The sequence below is a fragment of the Drosophila virilis genome, chromosome X (assembly GCF_030788295.1).
Source record: "Drosophila virilis strain 15010-1051.87 chromosome X, Dvir_AGI_RSII-ME, whole genome shotgun sequence".
Taxonomy (NCBI): Eukaryota; Metazoa; Arthropoda; class Insecta; order Diptera; family Drosophilidae; genus Drosophila; species Drosophila virilis.
In genome coordinates, this window is record NC_091543.1 from 10522513 (window position 1) to 10528702 (window position 6190).

A 6190-nucleotide genomic window follows, 5' to 3' on the forward strand; every position below is an offset into this window, starting at 1 on the left:
CAGGCAGCAAACAGGCCATCAATAGCACCACCGACGAAGACGCCAGCGAAGATGAGATGGTCGTCCAACCACGTTAATCGAGTCATATCGATTTTGGCGTGGTTCGTGTCTCGGACGTTTTACTTTGAGCGCTGGTCAGAAAACGAGCCAGCGAGCCAACGAGCCAACGAGCCGGCCAGCCAACCAGCGAGGAGCCACTTACACAGATCTCATCAGCAAGAGTCGCCACGGCGACGGCGACGACCATGAGAGGCAGGGGGTGGGTGGCCTGCTGGCGGAGTCAGAAGATGATCTGCTCGCGAGTGCTTCTAACTAAATTGAATGCAATTGCAGTGGATACCCAAATGGGCAGCCAGTTAATGAATGAGTGTTGGCCAAATTGTTGGCCGCTGACTCGCCGCACGGCTAATATCTCAATTCGACGGCAGACACGGACGACGGTTCATTGCACTTGGCCAGTGGCCAGTGGCAAGTGGCCCACCCAGTTGCAACGAAAAAAAAAAAAAAAAGAAGCAGCTAAAGAAGAGATATGGAATAAGGAAAAACTGGAGCAGCTGCTCTCTCTCTCTCTCCCTCTCTCTCTCTCTCTCTCTGGTGGTAAACAAGCCGAAGGCTTTGAAACTTCTAATTGAATGTAAACATGTTGCGCAGGCTCAGCGGCTGCCGGCTGCAGGCTGCAGGCTGTCGGCTGTTGGCTGCAACCCTCCAAGTGATGCGCATCACCCCCGCACATCCTGCGCCCCTCTGCTGCACCAAGTTTCATTTGCAGCTTTGGCTCCCAGGGCATTGTCATGCTGCATCCAAGTGGGCGTCGCTTTTAGGCCAGGCCCTGGACAATGCCTGTCAAACTTTCGGCTCATGTCAGGGCTGTTTGTCGTGTGTTGTTATTGCGACCACTTGATGTTTCCTTGTTTTTTTTTCTTTTTTTTTTTATAATACCCTATTCTTGTGCTAATGTGCGTGACAGACAAAAGCTGGCTTCTCATATTCCATTAGGTCTTTGTATTCCATCTGTTTAGAATGAATTGATTTCAGGAACTTCAAGAGCTTACAAGGTTTTTAATATATAAATAATTCCCATACTTCAATCTCGCAAAACTGCATTTCGGTCTTCCTATAGCATATACAGATTAAGACTCTTTTACTTTTTGGATTCCCTACCCCCTTTTTTATGTGCAGCCTGGCGCTTCGGTATGCAAACACTTTTTTATGTTCTCTTTCAACCATGCAAATTGCATTAAGATCGGACTTCAAGTACCGACGTATATAGTGTAAGGGGGATAGGACGCACAGCCACGGCATGTGAGAGCTAGAATGGGTATCTGCTAGTCGTGCTGCTTTCAACTGGAGCACTGTTGATTTTTGTGTTTTTGCCATTGCCTAATGGGCACACTTGTCACAGGGGGTTGCATTTTGCAGCTGCCGCGTCCCATCTTTAAGCACTTTTGCCTGACGCTGCGCTGCCTTGGAGCAGCACTTGACCTGGTTCTGTTGCTGTCTCCGGTGCTCCTTCTATGTCGCTTGCCGGTGCTTAGCCAGGCTAAAGTGCTATGAATTTCAATTGCTACGTGTGCCAAGGCAGCTAATTGCCGCTGCTGCTGCTGCATCCTAGACTCGCCCGAAACGCTCCAAAATGTCCACGGAGTGCACCCTCAAAAGAATATTAAGCTAAGCAGCTTATTGAATTAAATACAATCGAAAATAATTGATGGAAAACTGTCACAGAATGAGTTTTTAATATGGCAATTAATATAAGATAAGTTAAGCTGGCATTTAATTAAATTTATCAACTACAGTTTGAGCAGCACATTATTATATTAATATAATAATATTAATTTGATAAGTATAGATTGTGTTTACAAAAGAGCCAAATTATTTTTAGATCTAATAGCCTATACAAGTTCAGGTTAACTGTCTGTCTGATGTATACAAATTTGTGGAATTCAATTCAATTCAACTACATTCGTAGAGTTGGTAAATTTTTACTTAATCAATCAGTCAGTTAGTCACATAGTCAATCGCTTGTTTAGTTATTCAGTCAATCAGCTTATCAATCAGTAACTCAGTCCATCAGCAAATCAGTCAGTCACTTGTTCATACAGTCAATCAGTCAATCTGATAATCAATCAGTTGGTCAATTAGTCAGCTTATTAGCGAGTCAATCATAAATCCAGCATGGTATGGTATGGATCAGTCCGTCAGAGTGTTACACTTTCAACCGTTTTGTGAGTCAAGCAATCACTTTATCAATCAAGTCAATTTCTCAGTTGGGCAATCTCTTAATTAATTAGCCAGTCAATCAGCCAGTCTGTCAATCAATAAGTCATTCAGTATATGCACAAAATTAATAGAAAGAGTCAATTTAATAGAAAATTCAAAATGGCCGTCTTACTCTACAGTTTGACATGTTCGAAGCGCAGTTTGAATGGCACGCTGGGCTTACAAGCACTTGCCACCCACACACACACACACACACACACACACACATGCACAGGCACACACACATGAGAGACTAATAAAACATAATAATAATCGCAGGCATGTTAACAAAAGCAAAAAATAATAATAAATATAATAAATTGCCAAAATGAAAACAAGAAAAATGCCGCCAGTTGGAGACCACCGAATAGGTTTTTGCTGCGGCTGTAGCTGAAGCTGGCGGCTGCTTGATTTACTGTTGTTGCCCCCAACGCACACACACACACACACACACACACACACTCACACACACACACATAAATATATAGAGGCACACACGGCCAGGCTTAAAGGTATGAAGGCTGACGCCAATTGGCCTGCGCGCTGCTTAGCGCCAGGGCAAAAATCCCGAAAGCAAAAGCTGAAAACCAAGTGAAACCAGGACAGACACAAGCATTTTTTTCTGCTGTGGCCCTCCTTCTTGCTGTTGTTATTGTTGTTGTTGTTGTTGTTATTGCTGTTGCCGCCGCCTGGTGGCGCCTCAAGTAGCCACCGCTGCCCCATGCGGACATGCAAGCCAATGGACACGGATACGGCCAGGACGGAGGGACGGAGGGACGGCTACGGCGACGGCGACGAACACAGAGAGACTGGAGGCACGGGCGCATAACTTGCTGGAGACGATGTTGGATGCGCGGCGGCGGCGACGGCGGCTTCTGATCAAACGACATCGGCGGCTGCTGCGGCCGCCTTCAATGCCCAACAACAACAACCAGAGCTAACAAAACCCCAGTTTTGAAAACAAAAGCGCGTTGGCAGCCCAAGCAACAACAAAAATGAAAAAAAAGGAAAAGAAAAATAAAAATAAAAAAAAAAAAAACCTAAATAAAATAAAATGCAAAAAAAAAGCAATTGAAAAGAAAAGCTGTAAATACTGGAGGCCGAGGCAATCCTTAAGTCGTGTTCTTTTCATGTCCTTTTGCATTTAAGTGTGCACTCGTTCGATTTTTTCGGATTGGATCGTCTTTATTTTGAGACAACGTTCACCGTCCAGCGTCCACTGTCCACAGCATCGAGGCAGCGGCGTCGCCCGTCGTCAAGTTATTCAAGTGGCGCCAGTCAAACATTTTTTTCAAGCCAAAAAAAAACAAAACAAAAACGGCTAAAAAAAAGGAGCGGAGAACTTGCAACCGCAGCAACAACAGCTTTTTGGTGGGCTGCACAACAATGAATGGTGTGAATGTGTGCGTGTGTGTAGCTGCATGCTGTGCGTGCAACGGCGCCACTTTCAACGTACCGCAACTCTACTGCAGTGACTGTCAAACTGTGCAACGGCGCTAATTTGTCAACGATATGTTTGCTAAAGGGGGTTGCGTAGTGCGAGGGGGGGGGGGGGGGGACGGGTCTGCCACTGTGCTGGAGTGCACATAATTGGCGAATGCCCAGCACTGGCTGTCAAACTGTGCAATGACTGACCAACTGTGGAGTGACTTTCAAACTGCCAACAAAATGCATGCTAAATGAAGGAGCAAGGGTGCGGCTGCCAGTGTATGGACGAATTCACAGCACTGGCTGTCCAACTGTGTTTATGTTATGTGACTTTCAAACTGTCAACAATATGCCTGCTAAAAGGAGGAAGTATTACTGAATGGCGAATTCCATGTACTGGCTGTCAAACTGTGCAGTGATTGTTTAACAATAAATTAGTTTTTAAGCTATCCACTCGTTGCTGCTGCTGCTTGCACTATATTGCAACTGTAGCACAGTGACTGTCAAACTGTATTAACGATCTGTCCGCTAAAAAGTGCGGCTGGTAGCCTGTCACTGCGCTTGTACTGAACTGTGTGGCTACCATTAATCAATGCAGTGATTCCCAAACTGTAGGAATAGTTTAAAACAGCCGAAGTTATAAAACTGCAATGCCTGTCACATTTTTCTGGGATGATTATTTGCAATTGCAAGCGTAACTCCTAAACTGTACTTTTGTCGTTTTGCAGTGGCTCTCAAACCACATGAAGGGCTTCCTGCTGCTGCACTACTGTAGAGCAGTGGCTCTCAAACAAAGTAGCAATTGTGTTCGTCTGCCTGGAGGGTGCAAGTCGGCCCGTGGGGGGAGGACTGCTTTACCCCTGCCATGTGGCTTGACTAAGCGGAAGTGAAAAGTGAAAAGTCAGCGACAGACGCGCGATTAGCTGACAATTTGATGTACACAAAAGCGCAAAAGGACAAACTGCCAAAAATGTATCTATGTATCTGTATCTGCGTATCTTAATAGCTGTAGCTGTGGATGTGGCTGTGGATGTGGCTGTGTGCGTCTGCATCGGATGTATCAATTCGCAAGTTGCGCTTCCTTCCGATCACGTGGCGCAACGCCAACTGCAGCCGTTGCTTCCGCTCAGCCGATAGCTTCCGTCCGTCCGTCCGTCCGTCCGCCTGTCCGTTGGTCCGTTCGTGCGAGCTACCCCCGAGCAAGAAAATCACCCGAAAACACTTCAATTGTGCCACGGACACAGCATCGACGCCCCCTCTCAACCCGCCCCTCTCAGCGTTGAGTGCTCAGCGTACACCATGCCCCGCGTGACAATTACTCATGAATACATTTTGCGCCTGGGCCGACGTTTGCGTTTTATTTATGGTTTTATTTGTGGCAAACACAAAGGGCGACAGGACGACAGGACGACACACACACGCACGCACATACACACACGCATGGCCAGGACATTGTAAGCTCTCGCCTGCGTATCCGAGCATCTCAATGTAGCTCAATGTATCTGATTGCGGCCCGAGTGTATCTCTGCGGCGCGCCATAACCATAAAGTCAATTTATTTATTAAGTTTTTATCGCAAACGTCTCGGGAAAAGTGAATGCTGCGACAATGAAACGAATAACATTTTGAATAAATGTGATTCGCATTCGTATTTTTTTTCTTTTTGACTCACAATTGCCACAGCCCTAAGAAGCGATTCGCCCTCGCTGTTGTTATTGTTGTTGATCACATTGATTTTTGCTGCAACAACATCAACTTTGTGCAACACTCTCAGCAGAAAACAGATCAAACAACAATTGGGTTATATTTTTTCAATAGTTCAGATTCAAATTCTTTCAGTAAAGAACTTCTAAAGTCTTTAGTCTTTAATTTGTATTATTTTTTTAAACATACTTGAATGTATGTATTATCTTCCATATCTTTAAACAATATTGCCGTCTTTTGGCAATTTTTGTTTGACCTCAAATATATTTATATACAGTAAAAACTCTACTCGGTGGACAGCAACTGTTGACCCTTGGTGGGGGAATGGCTGAAGACTGATTTATAATTATTTTAGTATTTTTTTAAATTTAGATGAATTTGAAATGGATGAAAAGTCATGTCAGGCATGATCAGATGAACATAAACATGAATGTATGTATGTATATGTGTATTCGCATATATGTGTGTATGCATGTATGTATGTATGTATGTATGTATGTATGTATGTATGTACGTATGCACATATGTGTATATATGCGTGAGTATATGAATGTGTGGATGAATCGATGTATGTACATAATAAAGCCTTTTATATAATGTATGTTTTTATGTGCGTATACATACATGAATATATGACTGTGGATATGTAGTAAAGTATGTTTGCATGTATATGTGCATGTATGTATGCATGCATGTATATGCCATATATGATGTATATATATTTTGTATGCTTATATTGAAAACCAAGTTTACACTAAACTAAGCTGCAAATTAAAAAATAAGCATATTTTTGGGGCAAA